General features: G+C 36.5%; 1 long non-coding RNA gene across 8 annotated transcripts in view; it reads left to right on the forward strand.

The window, feature by feature from the left end:
- Nucleotides 1–21,877, forward strand: part of LOC106506349 (uncharacterized) — a 411,165-nt gene that overhangs the window by 61,674 nt on the left and 327,614 nt on the right. The window contains exon 4 of one of the 8 annotated variants that reach the window (XR_014829254.1): nucleotides 3,321–5,778. The exons of the other annotated variants lie outside the window; for them this stretch is intronic. This is a non-coding gene — a long non-coding RNA (uncharacterized LOC106506349). Of the gene's footprint in view, nucleotides 1–3,320; nucleotides 5,779–21,877 lie in introns of those variants that run through there. 8 annotated transcript variants of the gene reach the window in all.

The raw sequence follows: 21,877 nt of genomic DNA on the forward strand, positions 1-21,877 counted from the left end.
GTATGTGTACAATTTCTGTAAATGGAATAGCTGCAAATACAGAACAACTGATGTACAGTATATATTAGTAATGGTCATGAAACACACTGCTTTGCCAGGAGGGCCATGGTATTTGGAAAAGATTAACAAGCCTGGGGGAAGTTATATAAATTCCCATCATTTACATGATATAAAATTCAGTTTATGTTAAAACTATACAAAAGTACTTTGTGTTTAGATAAAAGATTCAAGTAATTATAAATAGGGTTATCACCCACTCTGTATCACAAATGAGTGCAGAGTATAGAATAATTCTTTATTAGGCTTGACTGTTCTTCATTTTTGAAGACCATCTAGGATCCCAACCCACTAATGCCAGCAGTGCTCTACAATCATTGTGATGACCAAAAATATATCTATACATTTCCAAAATATCCTCTATGTGTGACATGGCCCCCATTGAGGCCTGCTCTTCTGTACAATTAGGTCATCCTGTACTATGGATCAATATCTTCAATAGAACACTTCTTGGTCCCTTTGCTACCTGGACAGACATGCCTGAGGGCTTCAGATAGCCTGGGCTCAGCAGTCCTTCTGGGTAACTCCCTGAGGCTATCTTCCATGCCCTTCCTGCAACCAGAGAAAGTGCTGAACCATCTCCCCACTGAGCTGTCTGGCTTTAGTACCACTGAAATGCAAGTCTTTTGAGAGCAACATCCCTCAGAATTCTCTCTGTATTGTTTATGATTGCCTAAAGAAACAGATCCATGGAACAATACAGAGTGTTACATTCTTGACTCCCCAGAGCTTCCGTTGCTGAGTCCTGAAGCAGGGCAGGAGTTTGTTAATATTCTATTTGCTCCAAGTGAGTTTCTTCCTCTCTGAATTGCCAGGGAGAGTCCTTGTGCAGTCCTGAGAGCATCTAAATTCAGATCAGCAGGCACATCATTAATCTGTGTTTTCTTTCGAAGTCCCCTTCCAACAAAACTAGGGCTTGTGGTGCCTGAAGCTTATAAAATTGGGGGGTCATCTTCAAGGAAAAGAATATGAAATTACCAAAATAAAATACATATTTATGTAGAATGAAACAAAGACATCACATGGAAGTACACATATTGAAGAGGAAACAAAAGTTACAAATCACAATATCTGGGAAAATATCACACTATTTTTTATTAACTAAATGCTTGTCGACTTCAATGCACAACCTGAAAGTTGAGAGTTCAGTTTTATTTGGGATGAAATTAGGACTTAAGCCTAGGAAACAGCATCTCGGGTAACCCTGAGAAACTGCTCTGAGGAGGTCAGGGGGGAAGCTAGGATATATGAGTTTTTGCAATAAGGGGAAGGGAGTAGGAACAAAAGTTTAGCAGATAAACAGATTTACAGAAACCCTGTTTCTATGGAAAGATGTAAAGGTCTGGGCTTAGGGAATCATTCCTTTGATATGTACCTCAGCTGTGGGCCAGTCTCTGTTTCTTTCCTGAGTTCCCTCAGGGCTCACTGGCCCATCCTTGGGAGTGACTCTTCTCACAGATGACTGTAACATCTTTTGTTTTGTTCGCTTAACTGTAGTCCAGGAGGCTACAGGGTTAGGGTTAGGGTTAGGGCTTAAGTCCTAATTTCATCCCAAATAAATCTTAACTCTCAACTTTCAGGTTGTGCATTGAAGTCGACAAGCATTTAATTAATAAAAACCCTAACCCTAACCCTAACCCTAATCTGATAGTTCTGAAATACTGCCCCAAAGAGGAAAGGAGAATATCACGATATAAGTTATAAAAGTGAAGTGGGAGGTATAGGAAGCCATGAATACACATTTTACAGAAGTTTGCTACTGGTCCCGTGAAGTTCATGACTGGTCACAGACATCAGTCAACATCAAAGTATTGTAGTGTTTTTCTAGAGATGAGGAGATGTAAGAGCTAGGCTCATAAAATATTCTAAAAATATCTATCTGAAGACATGTTCTTCCAGTTTTCCTAGTTCACAGAGTGCCTCACTCCTGGTCTCCACCCTGAGCTCTGCTGAGGGGGTGCTTCAGGTTGGCCGCTGCAGTGGCTCTTGTTTTACTCCATGCAGAGGCTGACGGCAAGTGCCAAGTTTCAGTTGACATGCTCAACACACCTTTATAATACCTTTTAACATACATTTCAGTTGCATGATCTTTAACAACAATTCTGCACTATCCTTTCCTAAAGATCAAAGAGAAACGTGAGTAAGTCTTGTCTTTACCAGGGTTGAGAAAAATTATATCTGATTATCGAGAGCTTGACAAAGTGTTTTTGATTTTTACGACTCTCTACTGGTGCTGTCCTGTGAATTTTTGGAGTTGTTATATATATGAAAAAAAAAACCCTTCTCAATAGAACTGTAATATTACAAGGCATTAACAACTTTTTATTCAGCATAAGTGTTCTTAAGTACTGTTTGGACAACTCTTATTAGGCAGTTGTCATTTGTGTCCTCATAATATTAGCATATTATGAATTTTATATTTGTGAATGTCAGTACTTAGTATTAAATCAACAAGAATTGAATAAGAATCTGTAGAAATGTTATTGGGTCAGGCCGCTTGAGGCCAAGGAAAGAGCACATGCAAGAAGATGTATGTGGATAGGATACAGGGATTGTAGCATACTTGTGGTACAAAAAGGAAGAGTGCGGTCAGCAGTGAGGTAGACAAGTGTGTCAGGGTCAGGTAAAGAACACAATCTGGTATAAAGGTTGGCAAGTAGCTAAGACTCTCTTCTCTTTAGGTTAAGGAATCAAATGATTATTGATGGGTCACTAAGCATATGAAAGGCCATATACCTTAGAATGAAGTTCATTATCATTAGAGTCAGACAAAGGTAAAATTGAGTGGTATCTCTTACACTTAGTAACAGGGCAATCTTGTTAGTACTAACTTAACTATACAGTGAAGTGACTGTAAACTATACAACGATAGCCTGTCAATCTAAATTAAAGTATCTCAAACTTAATCCACCCTTAGTCCGCTCCAAAAAATACCAGAAGCTACATCAATGCCACTAGATATGAGAAAATATAATGAAGTAGAATAGAAAAATATAGTACTTTTTATAAATTTTACGAAATACATGACTATGTACAGGTACTTTTCCCCAGGGCCTTGGAAAGGACCCATGCAAGTGAGGGGCCCTATAGCCAGAGCTTCTTTACTTTGAGGTTGAATCTGCCTTCCTCAAAGGACACGGGAATACATCTGCAAATTGAATCCCAGCTTCTGGACAGGTACCACAGAGCTCCTCCAAATGATGCAAAATAATACTAATTACAACCCTAGGCTACCTATAAATATGGACACTTTCCTCTCACAGTGCCAGGCTGACCTAGAAAGCCATGAATAGACTGCCTCTGATGGGTGTGCCAACTGGATGTCAAGGATGATTAGTGAGAAAGGAAAGAAGCCCTCCTTCCCCCACTGACTTCAGGGGCATGCAGAGCAGAGTGCAACAGAGGTCTAGATAGCAGCTGCCACATGGTCTGGAGGGTGTGCGTCCCTGCAGAATTACAATTATCTCTTTCACTTTGAAAGTTTGTCCACCTGTGCCTTTTACATACTTCTCTGCCTTCTGTACTGTTTTCTGGTTTTTACTATACATAGATTTGTTCCATTGGAGGGCTGGTTTCCATAACATTGTGAGTCAACTGTACTTCAGCAAAATTAAAAGATAAAGAGATTGTCTTTTTCTTTAGTTTTTCATTTTACTCGTCAGTTTTATGAAAGCTATTGCACAATGATCCAAACAGCAAATGTAATACATCTTTGCCTCTAGTTATTATTTGTTGGTTTGTTTATAACTTCCTAAGTATATGACTCTATACAATGCATTTGGTCTTAAAAAGCACATTTTCAAGGGGAATGGATAGGGAAAGGGTCAAACTTACTAGCTGTCACTAACCTCAATCAAGTCAGCCTCTCTGAGCCTCAGTTTCTTTAGAATTCTAAATACTGAGAAAATGAAATCTTTCTTAATCTGAAAATCACGTCAAGATTAAATAAGGTGGTATATACAATTGTGCTTTCCAAAGTGTAACTACTGATGAAGTGTGATTATTTCACCCTCTTGCTCCACCATCTTATTCTGTCACTCAGAGGAAGAGTCTCCCACTGGTCAGTGTTGGGCACCAAAAGAAACAATGTCCAAGTAGGAGTCCAATTAATGACTAAATGTCTTCACTATATTGATTTTTTTTTAATGGTTTTGACTAAGGAAAAAATAAGATTTGGAAAATAAAGTATCAAGTCACAACAGTTAGTTGAATGTAGGCAGAGCATTTGTGGCATCTCTTATACTTAGTAACAGGGCAATCTTGTTAGTACTAACTTAACTATACAGTGAAGTGACTGTAAACTATACAATGATAGCCTTTCAATCTAAATTAAAGTATCTGAAACTTAATCTACCCTTAGCCCACTCCAAAAAAACCAGGTTATGGTGATATGGTTTCTAAAGCTCCCTTCTCCCATCTCAGACTACACATTGTTTCCACGATGGAGCTAATTATTTTAAGCCAAAGTGGGTTCACTGGGTCACTAAATTGCTGATGTAATTCCCTCATTTACTCATTAATTTGTTTATTCATTCAAAAACTAACAAACACTTACCAGTTATTGTGCTATATGGTAATGATCCAACATGATATGAAAATAAAGGACCAAAAGTCTGCCTTTGGAAAACATCATTAATAATTACACTTTGGGGTTCTATATGACCCCCTGTCATAATGTGAAGGTCATCAGTAGAGTGAAGCATTCTGTCTCTTGTCTCTGTGAGTAAAATAGAAATCATTTTAGACAATATTCATAAAGATTATTTCCCTATGTAAATGATTCACTCCTATCTGAAATGTTTAGACTGCACCTTCTATACTGCTTGGGGAATTGGGTTAGACTTGGAGGATTTTTCTGGTATTAAAATGTGTAGACCTTTTCACTTATTGCAAGATAAATGTTTTTTTAAAAAAATCCCAATATGTCAGCATAAGCCACCCTTTATGACTAAGATCTCTATGGACAGAAAATGATAGAATAATTGCTTACTGAAAATCTTACAAAACTTATGCTGTGATAGAAGCTTGGGAAATTTAGTGTTTAGATCTCGCTGTCCTAACAAGAAAGTATAAGGAGAAAAATATCCAAGTACTAATTAGAGAGCCACATTCATATATATCTCACAGCAGAATACTGGTCCTGTATGAGGTAGATAGGTTTTAGTGCACCTGGAATAAGCTTCAATCTTTCTTTTGGGTTGAAAATTTGGTAGCTGAAACATTTTCTCCCTTTTCCCCCTATTTTCAGGCTTATCAAATTTATTGTTTTTTTCTTTTGATGTGCTTCTAAACTCCTTTGAATGATAGGTACTTGATTAATTATCAACATTTTTTTTGCATTCCCTCATTGTCTCACTGTCAGTTCAACTTTTAGAATCAGTTAATAATAAAAAGAAGTGGCTATCAATAGATACCATGTTTTCAGGAAGTGTTTTAAATAATTTTGTTGTATTTGAGTCCATATATATTTGGAAAGTACATTTGTGTGCAAAAAAATATTTCCCCATTCTACTAACAATGCTCTCTCTGCCCTTGGATTTTTGAAGACCTTTGGTCACTTCACAGAGGCCCAGAAGCCCAGGGATTCATGGCTTCTAGGATAGGAAATAGCTCTGTGATTCCCACTGAAATATTCTAGAACAGCAGCCATGCAGACCTTCAATAACTGTAAAAATATGATCATTGATATTCTGTTCTGACTTATAGAACAATGTTCTATTTGTTCAGTGGGCCACAGAGATCACCTGGCCAAGTATTGGCATTTACTTCCTGATTCCCTGGGGCTTCTTAGATCTCAGGGTTCTAGAATGTTCTGTAGTTTCAAAACTAGGACTTAAAGGATAACTACAGATCAACTCTATTACTATCACACAGGCCTACTACTGCCATAACTTGACAAAGAAAATCCTGGGATTTTCCTGAATACAGTCTGTAAATCACTTTCTAACCTCTGACAACTTGTAGGCTGAATATGTAAACTTTAGAATCTCAAATGATGCCAGATATATATGGGTTAATAAAATATTCAGTTAGGATATCAAGCAGAAAAATGGATCAGAGAACTGCTATTGTATACCATTTATAAAAGACTCTAGTCCTTCCAATGACCTTTATTTTATGTCATATTATTAGGATTAGTAAATTAATGGGCTCCTGAGAAAATGCATAGACAGGTAAGGTCTAAGTGGCTCAGAGAGGCAGAGGAGTAGTCTGCAAAAGTACAAGTTCTTTCTAACCTTCAAATGCTAGCTGCTGATCCCATGTAGGAATAACGTGCTCTAAACCAGACTCTGGGTGTCTTCTGCCCTTGCCAAGTGTCATTTAATTAGAGGGATTGTGTTTAGTTACTCTACCATTTGAAATCCTTTCTTACTGGTCATGAAATTGCTCGGCTGAGCTAAAAGGCAAAATAACAATAACTGGAAACAAAATGTCTTTGTTCCCTTTTCCTCTGGGCAACAGACTGCGTCTTACAAGTACCATACTGGTGGAGGTTGCCTCTTTATTGAGCCTGCTGACAGAGGCATTCCGGCATATTTATAACAGCTGAGGATAGCGTGCCCTGAAGAGTGAACTTAATTCTTAGACTGCCAGGGAGTCTTCTGTGAATGACAGTGATTTGTCCCTTGTGATTCTTTTTCTTCTTTACCGACTATTCATAAAGCAGCATTTGACAGCCTAATTTTATATCGCTAATAACACTTAGGAGCAATGTGAGTTTAGAGTGTCCGTTAGACTTTTCTATTTTAAACTGTTTTTAATAAACAGTTTTTCACTACCTTCCTATTTTCTGGCTTACCAAGATTTGATTACAATCTTCTTGTTAAATAATCATTCAGTCATGCAAGCTAAGGATCATGTTAAACTACCCTTGATCTTGTTTGGCATTAAATAAAGTATAAGTTTGGGTGTATTATAGGAAAATTCTTACGTAACTCTGTGGTTGCATTAAAGAATAATTTATTACATACTTATTCAACAAGTATTTTAGGAGTTCCCATCGTGGCTCAGTGGTTAACGAATACGACTAGGAACCATGAGGTTGCGGGTTCGATCCCTGGCCTTGCTCACTGGGTTAATGATCTGGCGTTGCCATGAGCTGTGGTGTAGGTTGCAGACTTGGCTTGGATCCCGCATTGCTGAGGCTGTGGTGTAGGTCGGTGGCTACAGCTCTGATTCGACCCCTAGCCTGGGAACCTCCACATGCCGCGGAAGCGGCTCAAGAAAACGCAAAAAGACCAAAAAAAAAAAAAAAAATTAGTGACTATTATGTTCCAGACAATCTATTAGGAATTGGGTATATCAAGAAGATGCTTGAAATTAACTCTGAACCTTAGAACTTACAGTTAAGAAAGAAGAAAAGCATTTTTCTTCATCATATTACCATGACCTATGTACCCATGAAATTCCCATTTTATAGATAAGAAAACCAAGACTAGAAAAATTTAAACAACTTACCAAAAACCACATGGTTAATACCTGTTGGATCTAGGAGTCAGTCCTAGACAATTTGGTGCTAAGGCCTAAACTCTTTAGCACAATAGTTTCTTTCTTCTCATATTTTGTCTATGGACACATGACATCTTTATTCTTGTTTTGCATATAATGAGTTCATATACTTCCAATCAGTTATGCCTCTCTATAGTATTTCAATTCACTGTCCATGGATGATATTTGCAGTCAAAGGAAGTAAGAACAGAAGTGAGGGAGAGAAAATTGTTGGCTGTTCTTTTTTATCCCAAGCTAATAAAATGTTTCCTTAGGCTGAAGCTATGCCCAGGGACCCCAGGTCATCTTTTCATCATTTCTAGCCCTCAGCTATATTTTACTTTTCTGTGCTGTTGGACTCCCATAGGCACCCTTTAAGGAATTTGTTTCCTTTACAGGACGTGGTCTCTGCAAACCTTGCTGCTCAAAGGTCAAGCTTCCGTGCCTGAAAAATAACTTTACTTTGTCACCCTGATTTCTTCCAGAATCACATTTTCATTTTCATGTAGGTTTGTTTTTAAAATTTTCTCCTCCCTTCAATTCATTTAGCAAGTGTCATTACAGTTGTGAGGGAGAAGTATCATCTTCACTGCTGAAACTCCCTTTACCGGACTAGATTCATCCAGAGATAGATGCTGCATCCAGAAGGTTAAACATCATGGTCAGGATAGAGGATTCAATGGTTTACTTTAGAGTGGTGGGATGTCACTATTTTAAGAATAGTTATCTTCTAGAACATCCAGAGAAATAGAATTGCTTTGTCTTCCTTGGAGTTTTCAAGTTGGAAGAGAAACGTTTCCTATGCAAAAGGATTGATTCTTCCCATGGCAGGGTAGACCTGATAGAAGCAGCATTGCCCTGTGAACACAGGTACATGAAGTCTGTAATGAATATACACCATTGTAGTAACCCAAGTCACCTTATCATTAAACTATAGAGTTCAAGGCTATTTTCACTCCAAAATCTCTATAATGCAAATAGATAATTTTTTTTGCTTGTATTTTCATGAGTCTCAGGTATAGTTCTTGGAGAAATCTAGGCCAACTCTCATCTCCTTTGGCAGCCAACATATATATTTCACTAATGAAATTACTGGAGTTGTTCCAGATGGAAAATACTGAGACAAGGTTTTATAATATAGGCTTTTATACTTTTTAATTATAGGGTCTGCAAACATGTTTAAAATGGAATATCATAGTTATGATTTCCCTCTTTTATGTCACTTTAGTAAAAGATAATAGTAATGATACCAATGATAAAAATAAATGTCACAAATTAAGCATTTACCATGTGGCTTGCAGTGTGCCCAGTATTTTGCATAAATTATGAAAGTATCAGGGAAGAAAGATTCTAATCTTTACTTATCAAATAAGAACATTGTGGCATAAAGAGGATAAACAACTTGCCCAAGGTCAAAGAACCCAGACAATCTGATTCTAAAACCAACACTCTCATCTTCTGTATATTTTAGTATTTGAAAAATTTCCTGCTTCCTATGCTGTTTTTCTAAACATATTCTATTGCTGCTCAATTTCCCCAGTTAGAATGGTTTTAAAATTGCACTCACAGATCTATTTTTCTTCTTTCATACAGTATTTATAGTAGCTGATTTTGATAGCTGAGAATAGTATCATATAAATAATGATGTAAGACCTCAGGAAAACCACTTAACCCCTCTGAACTTCAGTTTCCTCATTTGTAAGATTATGAAATAATAATACTTGCCTCACAGGATTGTCAAAGATCAAATGCAATAATGCCATCAAAGTACTCTCAATGAATAAATGTTAGCTCTATTTCTTTCCTTTCTCAGTATTTTCTTTACAAAGCCAGGATATAGATATGGCAAGACTCATAGCAAATTGGAATACTGTAAGGATTCCTGATTGATTAAACAATGGATTTTTCATCTAATTCGCAAAAGGACGTGAAGCAGTTCAATGAATATAAAAGTAATATAACTATTATATACATATTACATTTCCTTCACTTTATCCTACCTGTCCCACTCTTCTCCCCATTCATTTCATTGTTTCATTCTTGTGATAATTTCCGTCATTTATTACTTGAAGTAATACTGATTGCATACCTGCGGTTTTCCAGATGTCTCGCAAGGTAGTCTACGTATAAATCCTCTTGTAGTGTTCAGTTTTTCTGTCTTCCTCCCTCTCTTGAGTGGTCACTAATTCTTTTTAACCTTTCATTAACTTGTCAACCATAAGTAACCTGACTTCTGACTTTTATTTATGGTCCCCAAATGATTCTCTGAATGCTAAACCCAACAGAAGCATCTTTTCTTTTTGTTGCCTCTCTGTTGCATTTTACAATGTTGACCTCTTCTTCAAAATTTCTAGTGTTTTAAAAAAATTTTTGATAGGCATTCTCCTCCTTGTTCTTCTCATTCTGCATCTTCTCTGACTCTGCCATACACCTCTTTGTTTTATCCATTCCTTAAATATCATTGGCCTATAGAGTTCAAGTCTAAATAGATTTTTCTTTCCTGTCTATTGCTTTTCTATGACACAAAATATAAATGCCCAAGCCTGAATGGTCCTTGAAGATTCATACTCTTAGCTATTACTGCTGACTAAACATCTCAAACACCCTAACCTGAAAATAACTAAAAGTTAATTTGTTTCCCCCCATAAACTCTTGATCCACTAACATTCTCCATACCTTTGCCCAGTGATGGTGATTGGAATCAACCTATCTTCTCAAATCCTCTTTATTCTTGAATTTCCCATGTTCAGTCAATCATCAGTTCTTCCCATATTGCCTCCCAAATAAGTTTCTGCTTAATTCTGATGACCTCTATTCTAGTTTGGGTCACTATACTCCATTTTACAGACAACCAGAACAGTCTCCCAACTCTTTCCCTTCCCTTTCCTCAAACCCACAAGCTCAAATCCATCTTCTTTATCTAGTTAAGAATGATTGCTCAATGTCAAAATCATAATCCGGATAGGGTATCTTTTGCTTAAAACTTTTGAGTGCCTTTCATTGTCTATTTTATATATTGTAGTTCCACTTAGCATTTTACTGGAGGTAAAATAATGATGGTGGTGAAAGGAAGGAAGGGAACTGACTGCTTTTACAGAGTCTGAAGCTACCAGCCTACGTAATATGCAAGACTGACAACCTGTGGCATGATCTAGCCTCTAACCAGCTCACCAGCCTCATCTCTTAAAAGTATCTTGCCTTTTAATTTATGCTCCATCACATTCATCTAGCCACTTATTTACTGAAGGAAAGATGGGGTTTTACTATGCTACTGCCCTCAGAAGAATACTCAATGTGAATGAGGCCAGTTCTAATTTTGTTTCTTCATGAACTCGTGAATCTGCTTCACGTGGCACAGTTGTTTCATAGAACTGAGATACTGAATTCTAATCTTTTTTAGTTTTTCATGCTCGTTTCCAGGAGGTTGGCTTTTTTCCCTTGCTATTCAAAGCAATCCCATCCTTTTCATCAGTATGGCAGGTGGCCCTATAAAACTGAGCAGCTGTGAATCTTTCTAAGAGACCCTTCAGGGATGAGTTGAGAGCCATGTTTGACCTGTTTATGTTTGGGGACTTTTTTTTTTTTTTAAATTTTCATCTCAGATTACTTTAAAAAGGAATCATACAATGCTACCCACTAACTAGGCAAGTATTTCTCAGTCAGGAAACTCAGCTGAGTGGGAAGCTGAATCTAAAATTAAGGTAGCTTCCATTTGCTTAAGTGCCACTCTCAATATAATATTCTTTTTCAAGGAGCATTCATTAATATGCATTTTAAGACTTAATTTAGAAACAGTCTGTCATTGATCACCTCTCTGTTTACATTTTAGCAGTCTGCTGAGAACACACTGTTAGACTCTCTTATAAGCTGCTTTCCCTTCTCCTTTCCCTCTTTATTAGCCTCAACACCTTCCTCTGAGACCTTTATTAAAAAGATCAAGAGGAGAGGTTTTAGATTTCATAAATATTGCAGCAGTTCCCTGCTCTTTGGAGAGTGGTTTCTTTAAATCAAAATGGGCTTCCTATGGGGGCAGAGAGTGTTTTAAAGCCAATGAACCAGAGAGAATAGAACAAAAAGCTCTCTTCAATAAACACACAAACACATTAGTGTGGAGGCCACATAAATAAGTGTCGTCACATAAGAGACACTCAGTTCTTTTGAAAAACGTGATTTTCTGCAAAATTATGAAGCAGAACATGCCAGTTTCTGGCCTGCACAACTTTTGATGACTGGGATAATTTTGTTAAAAAGGTAAAGGGAGTTCTGTTAACCTTTTAAAAAAATTGATTGCCACCAACATAAAAGTCTCTGGTGAGGAAATATTCCATTGTGCTGAAGTCTGTGTTTTGGAAAAGCTGACTTGTATTCATTTTTTAAAGTTCATTCAACTTCAAATATTGTGCGCATATTCTGGGATGTGTCTATGAGTGTATGCTGTGTGTGTGAGGAAGGGAGCTGGGAATAAGAAGGTGTTGTAAATGGTTGGAAACCCTGCTGTCTTGGTACATTATAATTTGTATGTATATGTAACTGGAAATACTCAACTATTTTTTAGCATATTACAGAGTTGGAGAATTAAAGTTTAGGAGGCAGGAAACTTGGTCAAACCATTTCAGGATTTGGTTCTTTTTTAAGTACCAGAAACAAATCACTTAACTTTTCAGTCTTTAATATGATGGTTAAATCCAAGGCTTAAAGTTTGGATTTGGTAAGACGGAAAATGGAGAAAATTCTGTGGTTCTACCTCCTACCTTCTGCTGTAGAATCCTGCATTTGCGGTGTGTGATTTTTGAAAACAAACATGGAGAAAAGTAGCCTCCTAGTGTCCTTTGTTCTTGCTCTAACACTGGGGAAATAATTGAAAATGGCAAAACAAATCCAGAGTATCCCTTTCCTCATATCATTTCTACCTCAAGCCCTGAGCAAAATAAGCAGAAATTTTTTGGTGTCATCACATCTGATTGGGTGTCCTGTATCATCCTCCTAACTGGTAGTCTAGAGGACAAAACCCCCTGATTTCCAGTTAGCTCAATGCTTGTTGCCATTTAGAGTTATTAGAATTACCTCCTCAGCTTTAAAATCACCAATACCCAGACCCACCAATTAAATCAGGAATTAGGGGAGAGGCCTTAGCAACACTTAAATGCTCTCGAACTATTACATTTAGAGTGGATAAGCAATGAGGTCCTACTGTACAGCACAAGGAACTATATCCAATCTTTTGGGCTAGAACATGATGGAAGATAGCATGAGAAAAAGAAGTATATATGTGTATGACTGGCTCATGATGCTGTACAACAGAAATTGACACAACACTGTATATCAACTATACTCTGATTAAAATAAAGTTCTTCCTGTGATTCTAATGTGCAGCCACAGTTGAGATCCATGGTCATGGTGTTTTATAAATGCTAATGCCAGGTATTTTCCTTAATCACACTCCTTTTATCACTGACCCAATATTTTTTTGGCTTTTCCATTGACTTTTAAGTCTAAATTTTACCCAGTCTTCAATCATGGTCATTAATTCAAAGTTTTTTTTTTTTTTCTTGAAAAATTATTGAATCTCAACTCCTGAATATGTGACTTTAGAAAATAGTCTATGACACCCTCCCCCCCAAAAAAAAGATTTTTCTACTGCCTACCATAGTACAACGATTATTTTCCAGCAGAGCACTTGTGTAAATGTTTGAGTTGTAAAATCAAACTGGCTTTTTCATGAAAAATTACGTTAAATGGTAACAAAGACTAACAGATAAACAATGGTTTTTCACAGTTCTGTAGCTGGCAGGCATTTTCTTGAAAATAAACAAAGAAAATCTGCCCCTATCAAAGAAAATGGCCAACAGTATTATTGCCAAGTAAAAAAACTTTAGTTTTTACTAAAAAATTCAAATACAGTTTGTCTTTCATAGCTGAGGATTCTCCATCAATTTAGATCTGGAATTGCTTGACTCTGCAGATACAGACACAAGGACTACAGAAAGCCCATTATACTAGGCCATTTTGTATAAGAGACAAGGGTGCCAAAGGAAAACTATACTGGAAAACTTGTACATGCCATTATATCCTTAATAACTTTCATCTTTTTAATTTTTATTTTACATTGGAATAGAGTTGATTTACAATCTTGTATGAGCTTCAGGTGTCAGCAAAGTGATTCAGTTATACCTGTATATGTATCTCTTCTTTTTCAGATACTTTTCCCATTTAGGTTATTACTGAATATGTAATAGAGTGGTTCCTTGTTGATTTATTTTATATAGTGTAGTATGTATATGTTAATCTCAAACTCCTAATTTATATCTCAAGATTTGGTAACATTCTGAAACTCACATTATCTGCTCCAGGCATGCAGATCTTACTACCAACAAATCACCATGCTTAATCCAGCCCATCTTGCCTTTACTTGTATAATGTCTTTACCTGCATAAATAGCTCTCTCCTGTCTACTTCACACTTGTAAAATCCCATCCAGCCTCAATCAAATGCTCTGCGCCCTCTCTGCTAAATTCCCACTTGAGCTTTGCTAGATAATCCAAAACCCATTTTCAAACTGCCTATTGGAATGGAATATTCATGCAGTTTTTTTTTTTTAAGGCAAAGATTTATTGAGGGTCCACAATGTTTCCTGGTTTCAGACCATTTCTGTTCTTTAAGAAAAAGTTATATTTATATTGACAGACAAACTTTAACTCTCATTAGCTAACAGATAAGACTTTATTTCTCAGACATGAAAATGTTATAGGTTTTCCATGTGGTGACTCAGTGATTCAGATGCTCCCATTTCATTGTTCTGCCATCTTAAGACCTCCGCTATCACCAGAAAAGAAACACGAGTGGTGTCAAACTCCACTTCTTAAATGGTTTGGTCTGGATGTGACTCATGACACTTCTGATAAACCATTGGCAGGAAATAGTTACATGGCCCTGCCTAACTGTACGGGGAGCTGGAAAATGTGTGGAGCAGGTGATCTTTAAAATCTAAAACGTCTCTGGAGCAGCACATTTCAGATGTGTGAGCTCATTGATACAACTCTACAACATCGAGAGGTATGTTTTAAATCTATTACCATTTTGCAATTATGGCTATTATTATATTTATAGAGGAAGGTAGGTGAACTGACTTCACCATCACCCAACTAGACGCAAGACCCACATGTGCAGACTGTCACCTCCTTGAAGGTAGACACTACATAATGTCTTATGTCTTCACTCACTAGTAGACATGATAGTTTTTTTTTTTGGATTTTACTTAAAAGTCACATGGTTGTTGGTTTTTATTCTTTGTTGTTCCTCATGTGTTCCAAGGTAGGAAATGAACAGCTCATGAAGGATTATGTTTACTTAGGGGGCCTTCACTCCCTGGGTCTTGAGTCTACTAGTGTCTGTCAGCTGTTTTAGGTACAGGAAGGACAGAGAAGAAGAGAATAAGAAGTTAAAAGGCCCAAAAGTCTCATGTGAACACTTGTGTGTAGAGATCAAATGTGATGTTTTGGCAGCTTTTTTAAGGTCTTAAAATCTCAATTTCTATCCAATAAGATATTATTGTTGATTTTCAACAAAGCAAAACATTTTCCAGGTAGGGCTGAAACCTGGGAGCTCTTGCCCAGAGGCTTAATCCACCAAACCGTCTCAGAATATGTTGTGTGGTTGTTTCTGGATTTTTTGTGTATAGTAGCAACTAATCTGACTGAAAGGTCAACATGCAGAGGAAATAGTCAAGGAGGCACTGATATGATGATCTGGAATCTTGACAGAACTCAAGGTATGACAGGAGCAAAGGGGCATGAGCGTTTTCAGGTTACTTCCTCCTGTCCCAGTTGAGGCTGCCATGGAGCCAGGTTACTATTGAATTGATGCTCTGTTGCAAGGCCTTACTCTCAGACAGTGACAGAAACAGCGTAAGTACATTCTGCATAGTAGAAAGAAGATGGGTTTTAACTAGCACAGCCTTGGCTTGAGTCCAGGCTTCTTTATGTTTTAGCTGTGTGAGTTTGGAGAACTTAATTTCTTTGAATCTTTTTTTTATTTTCTGTAAAATAGGGTAACATCCATTTTGCAAAAATTATTAGAAGGACAGTGATAATAAATCACAAAGCACCTAGTTCTTGGTTTATGAAAAAAGCAGTAAACAGTGTGGCTTAAGAATAAGTACAAAGGGCAAGCAGCAGATGAGTAAATTAATACAATTTAGCATCACGCCTTTGTGACACACAAATTTTTTTCCTTTTGAATCAATAAGTATTTATTTATTTATTTTTGCTTTTTGGGGCCACTCTCACGGCATATGGAGATTCCCAGGCTAGGGGTCAAATCGCAGCTACAGCTGCAGAACTATACCACAGCCATAACAATTTGAGATCGAGCCACAGGTCACAGCAATGCTCTATCCATGACCCACTGAGTGAGGCTGGGGATCAAACCCACATCCACATACATATTAGTTGGATTCGTTTCCACTGTACCACAACGGGAACTCCTGATAGTTTCAAGTTTTAAAATCATATCCTCCCTTGACTTGCTAATTATCAATCATAATATCTGAGTTGAGATTAATGGTATCAGGAGCACTAGTAAATATAGTATAGTGTATCAAGGCTAAGATAACATTCTAAGGTAACTGGGGTTGCAAGTCTCTGTAAGACACATGTTAACAATGCCTGGCATTGTCTTTGATCTTAGGATTCCTATTTTGTGTGTTTATATATTTGTGTATGCCTATCTATTTTCTTATGCCTGCAATTCATTGCACTTGAATCACAGAATCCCCACAGCTTAAGAAGACATAAGATAATCAGGTATTCAGTGACTTAATTTGAGCAAGCACTCAGTTGGAGTCATCTTTTTCTTTTTTTGCTTTTTAGGGCTGCACTCACAGCACATGGAAGTTTCCAGGCTAGGGGTCAAATTGGAACTACAGCTGCTGGCCTACACCACAGCAATGCAGGATCTGAGCTGCATCTGCAATCTACACCACAGCTCATGGCAACGCCAGATCCTTAACCTACTGAGTGAGGCCAGGGATTGAAACTGCAACGTCATGGTTCCTAGTTGGATTCTTTTCTGATGCGCCACTATGGGAACTCCTGGATCTATCTTTTTCATTCACTCATTTATCCATTATTCAATGAATATATAATGACAAGCAGGCAGTATATTAGGCACTTAATATATTTATATTTAAATGACTAAAACAGGTAAAGTTTTGTAAATGTATGGAGATTACCTTGCATTCTAGTGAGGAAAAAAGCAGACAACAGATGGTAAATATGATACACAATAATATTATATAATATTTTAGAAGATGATACATATTGTAAGAGCAAAGGACAAGGAGTATAGGGTTCCTGGATAATTGTGATAGAGGAGGCAGACTTCAAAATAAAATAGGGTGATCAGGGATCAGCTCATGAGAAGGGAACACTTCAGCAAACTCTGGAAAGAAAGAGGTCTGGTCATGCAAATATATGAGAGCTCCAGAGCATAAAACAACCAGTGCTAGCATAGCCTTTGACATAGCAAAGGTCAGTATGACTGGAGGGATGGGACAGAGCTAGTAGCTGATTAGAAAGGTAAGCTGGGCCAGGTGGCAAATGATAGAGGGCTTGTGACTTTGTCTTTACCTATTTACAAAAGGCAGATAAATCACAAAAAATGAAATGTGGCAATGTGATAACAAAACACTCGAAGAGAATAAAACATCTCAAAAAACTGAATACTAAAATCAATTACACTTTATCATTGCATACTGCAATATATTTAGTCTGAAAGGAAAAACATGAGGGGGGTACTCTTTGGTAGGGTCTACACATGCCATCGAATGTTAGGGCATTAGACTTAGTCTCTATAACACATCTCTTATGAAAGCTAGCTTCATAGTCATTGTAATTATATCTTAAATGTTAGCAATCACTCTTCACCTTGAAAAGGTTTTCCTAAAACAATTCTGCTATTTAAAAAATAAAATTCTGCTGCACTTTAAAATATACCTAATAGGACTCAGTGGAAATGGGGACCAGCTGATCACCCTTGTATATCGTAATATATCAGGTATGCAATAATTATTATTAATTTATTTGGAGAATATTCTCTTTGCCCAGATAAAATATACCTTTGATCTAGCCTTATAAATCCTCTTTCATAGCACTTCAAATCTTTGGGATTACAATTTCTATCTGAATTTAATATTTTTAACCCAATTAGTACTTAATTTTTTCTAACTTACATCAAATCAGATTAAAAGTATTCTTGTAAAGAATGATCTAATAAATTATCTGTATAACTCATGCTGAAATTACTGGTTATGAGAGAAAGAAAAATTTGAACACATTTTCAATTGCCAAGGTGTTACTGTAGATTGATTCATTCCTATACTTATTATATTGTATTAATGTAGTCAAAGACAGGACATGTGGAGGTTGTGCTTTGCTGTGTAAGTAACTAACAAGCAGAAACATTCACAATATGTAACACAAAATGTAAAAACCCTATTATTCCCAAGGTAAACTATAAATTCATTAGTCTCTCATCTAATATTTGGGACAAAGAAGGTGTGTACCATTTTATTATTAGTCAGGTGTCTGTGATTCTAAATACAGAGCTTTCTGGTACACTGAACAGGGATTTAATTCAAGGGCAAATATGCTTTGTTCTCCAAATTGCTGGTGATTTCTAACCCAAAAGATTTGGAGCACATTGCTGGAGAGGGGAGGAAAATGGGGAAATCAGCTTTCAGGTGGAGTCTGGCTGTCTTATGGAGGGAAGATAGAGTGAAGTGTCCATGTCTCTCTGAGGGAAAGTTCCTGGCTTGGTTTACCCCTCAGCCACCTTGCCATATGGAGGGAGAAGGGGAAAGAGAGGCTTGCTTATGAGATTACTAAACTGGAATGGTGCAGTTCTAGGCTTGGCTGTGATTTTTTCCTTTCCACCATAGCCATATGTAGGGATGAGTTTTAATTTTCTCTGAAAATTAATCTTACTCTTTCCTATTTTTAATAAAGAATAGAAACAAAACAGATTGAGAGGTAAAATCTAAAATCTAATGATACTGCCCAACTCAATTTCTATATTTCCTTGTTATGTAAGCTGATTTATCATTATAGTATAATGAAGTATATATTCTCTATATATATATACACACCCACACATATATACATGCATATACACATGTATGTAATTTTTTGCTTAATTCATTACAATGTGAAATTTTGTGAATTACAACCAAAAATACAACCAGGAAAACTAGACTAGCATCTAGTCCTCATGGGAGGGGTGATGGGAGAAGAGATTTTTTTCTCCTGCCTCCATTTTCTATTTTTTAGTGCTTTCTGTTGGTTTCTTGGACCAAATAGCTAAGACTCTGAAGACTCAAAGATGTGTTGTTTCTATTGGGAGATGATATTAACAGAGTTCCAGAAAAGTCTTATTCCCAGCACCTATGAAAGTTGATATTACCTTTAAAAATGCTCACATATCTATGAAGTAGGTTCACCCACAGGATAGTTTAAAGCCTGTTAAGAATGATCACTGAAATCTGGCTGAAGTTAATTTTTCTTTATTGTTGCCATCATTTTATCTAGGTGTTATGCTAAGCATAAGACAAGTGATACATGATCAGGTAATAAGATGCAACTTTCAGCTCATTCCTTGATTCTTGTGGTAGCTTTTAATGAAGTGAGAAATCTGTAATATCAGAGAAGCCCAAGACTAGATTTACTGCCTTTATACTGTTTTAGGTTGAGGTGAAAATATGTCAACCCTCAAGGTCTTACCACATCACCTTAAAAGGAATATATTGTTATAGCAGTTATATTTACCAGATTTCTTGCTGTGCCATTGAGTATACTTGAGGTTTCAGTGAAGCTGTCAGACCCTAGCCACAATCTACTAAATGATAGCAAAGAAATAAACAGTTCATATGTTGCCCCCTAAATGCTTGAGTTAGCAGCTGACAATAACTGATATTAACTAAAAATATATCACATATTATGTTGAAGATTCACTATTTTCTCATCTCAAACTGTGGTGAATTATGTCATCTAATCAAAACCATCAGAAAGGGTTATATAAAAACATTTGGTATTATGTTAAAACTATAGCTACAAAATAAAGATCAAAAATGCTCTTTTCATTATTAATCCCAAAAATAAATTAAAACCCAAACCAAAAATTTTCTTATTATCAAAGCTATGTTAACCTACAAAATAAAGTTCCTCTCCTTTGAAGAAATTAAAATCCAGATATTATTTCTTCCTTATTTTCTTGTGTTTATTTTCAGCCAGAGAAATACTACATAGGTGACTGATTGCCCTCTTGTAGTCTGAGTCACTTTCCCTGGAAAGGGTAGAGATATACAAGAACCCCCAAAGTTATATTAATCCAGTCTCAAAGATCTTACATCTAAAAATTTCCAAAGAAATATATTTTAGTAGGAAACCATCAGAGCACAACTCTGATGCAACTCACAATTGTAATACTTAGAAAAAATACATATAGTTTCCTAGTAATTGTGATATTTTATAACCTAAGCACTAATTTCTTTATCCAATGCAAAAAAAAAATGTTTTAAGACCCCATCTCACATAATTGAAATCTACAATCTGTTTCCTGCCATACGCCAGAGTAGAAAATTTTCTGCTATTTAGGAGATATGGATGGGTGTTTTGAGGGATGAAATGGAGAAAATAGGCATAGAAAGAAGCTCTTGATTTCAGCTTTAGCATATGTGTTAATTCATGGCAGTTGTCCAGACTCCATCATCTGGAATTAACTCCACCTTTAAATAATGCTATTAGCACTTGGTGTGTAACACTGCTATCTTTATAATAGAGCATTCCCCTCCCACTCCTTAAGCTACTCTATCATTCATTTTACTTATTCATATGCTAAAATCGCCTAATACATTTTTTCAATTTAAACAAAGTCTTCTTTTAGATCTATTAAAAATAAGAAAAGTAAAATATTTTGTTTATTCCTTATTCCATATTCTTTCGTTGTAGTTCTGAGTTTCTATGTAGTTCTGAGCTTCTGATCTGTATTATTTTCCTTGAAGTTCTCCTTGAAGAACTTTAAAACTTGCAGGGTACTTTGCTGGCAATGAATTCCCTCAGTTTTTCTCTGGCTGAGAAAGTCTTTGTTTCTTCTTCCCTTTTAAAGAATAATTTGACTAGATATAGCATTCTTGGTTGGTGGTGTTTTAGGTTTTTAACACTTTTTTTTTTTTTGTGTGTGTGTGTGTGTCTTTTTGCCTTTTCTAGGGCCACTCCTGCAACATATGGAGGTTCCCAGGCTAGGGGTCTAATCGGAGCTGTAGCCACTGGCCTACGCCAGAGCCACAGCAATGCAGGATCCGAGCCCTGTCTGCGACCTACACCACAGCTCACGGCAACGCCGGATCCTTAACCCACTGAGCAAGGCCAGGGATCATACCTGCAACCTCATGGCTCCTAGTGGGATTCGGTAACCACTGCGCCACGATGGGAACTCCAGGTTTTTAACACTTTAAATATGTCACTCTGCTCCCTTCTCTTTTGCATGGTTTTTGATGAGAAGTCCACGGTAATTCTCATCCTTGTTCCTATATAGCTAAAGCATTTTACTTCCCTTAGGCTTCTTTTCTTTGTTCTCAGCCATTATTATTTCAAGTAATTCTTCTGTTTTGTTTTTGCTTTATTTTCTTTCTGATAGTCCAATTATACTTATGTTTATACATTTTGAACATTTTCTGTAGCAGTTTTTGGATTTTATTTTTCATTCTTTGTCTTTTTTCATTTGTTTTAGAAGTCTTTACTGATATATCTTCAAGCTCACCAATTCTTTGCTCCACTGAGTCTAGTCTACAAATGAGACACTCAAAAGTGCTCTTCATTTCTGTTAGTGTTTTTGATCTCTAGCATTTCCTTTTGATTGTTTCTTAGAATTTCCATCTCTGCTTACATTACTCATCTGTTCTTGAATGTTGTTTACTTTTTCTACTAGAGCCCTTAGCTTATTAGTCATAGTTATTTGAAAATTCTAATATTTTCAATATGTCATATCTGAATCTAATTCTGATGTTTGCTTTATTTTTTCAGACTTTTTTTTTCCCATGCCTTTTTGAATGTCTTGTAACTATTTGTTGGAAATGAGACATATTGTATTGGGTATTAAGATTGGAGGTTAAAAGGGCTTATGAATCTTTCTGTTAAATCTGTTAGCAGCTAGGATTTTTAAAATGTTTGCTGTAGCTGTTGGTATCGGCTTCTGGTGTCCTTTTTGTTTGTTTGTTTTTTTTTTGTTTTGTTTCCTCTATTGACTTTGGGTTTCCCTAAGTACACCTTCTAAAAGAGTC

The sequence above is a fragment of the Sus scrofa genome, chromosome 15 (genome assembly GCF_054392235.1).
Source record: "Sus scrofa isolate SSC_HxYL_T2T_F1_AM1 chromosome 15, Sscrofa_HxYL_maternal_Yorkshire_Landrace_v2.0, whole genome shotgun sequence".
NCBI lineage: Eukaryota > Metazoa > Chordata > Mammalia > Artiodactyla > Suidae > Sus > Sus scrofa.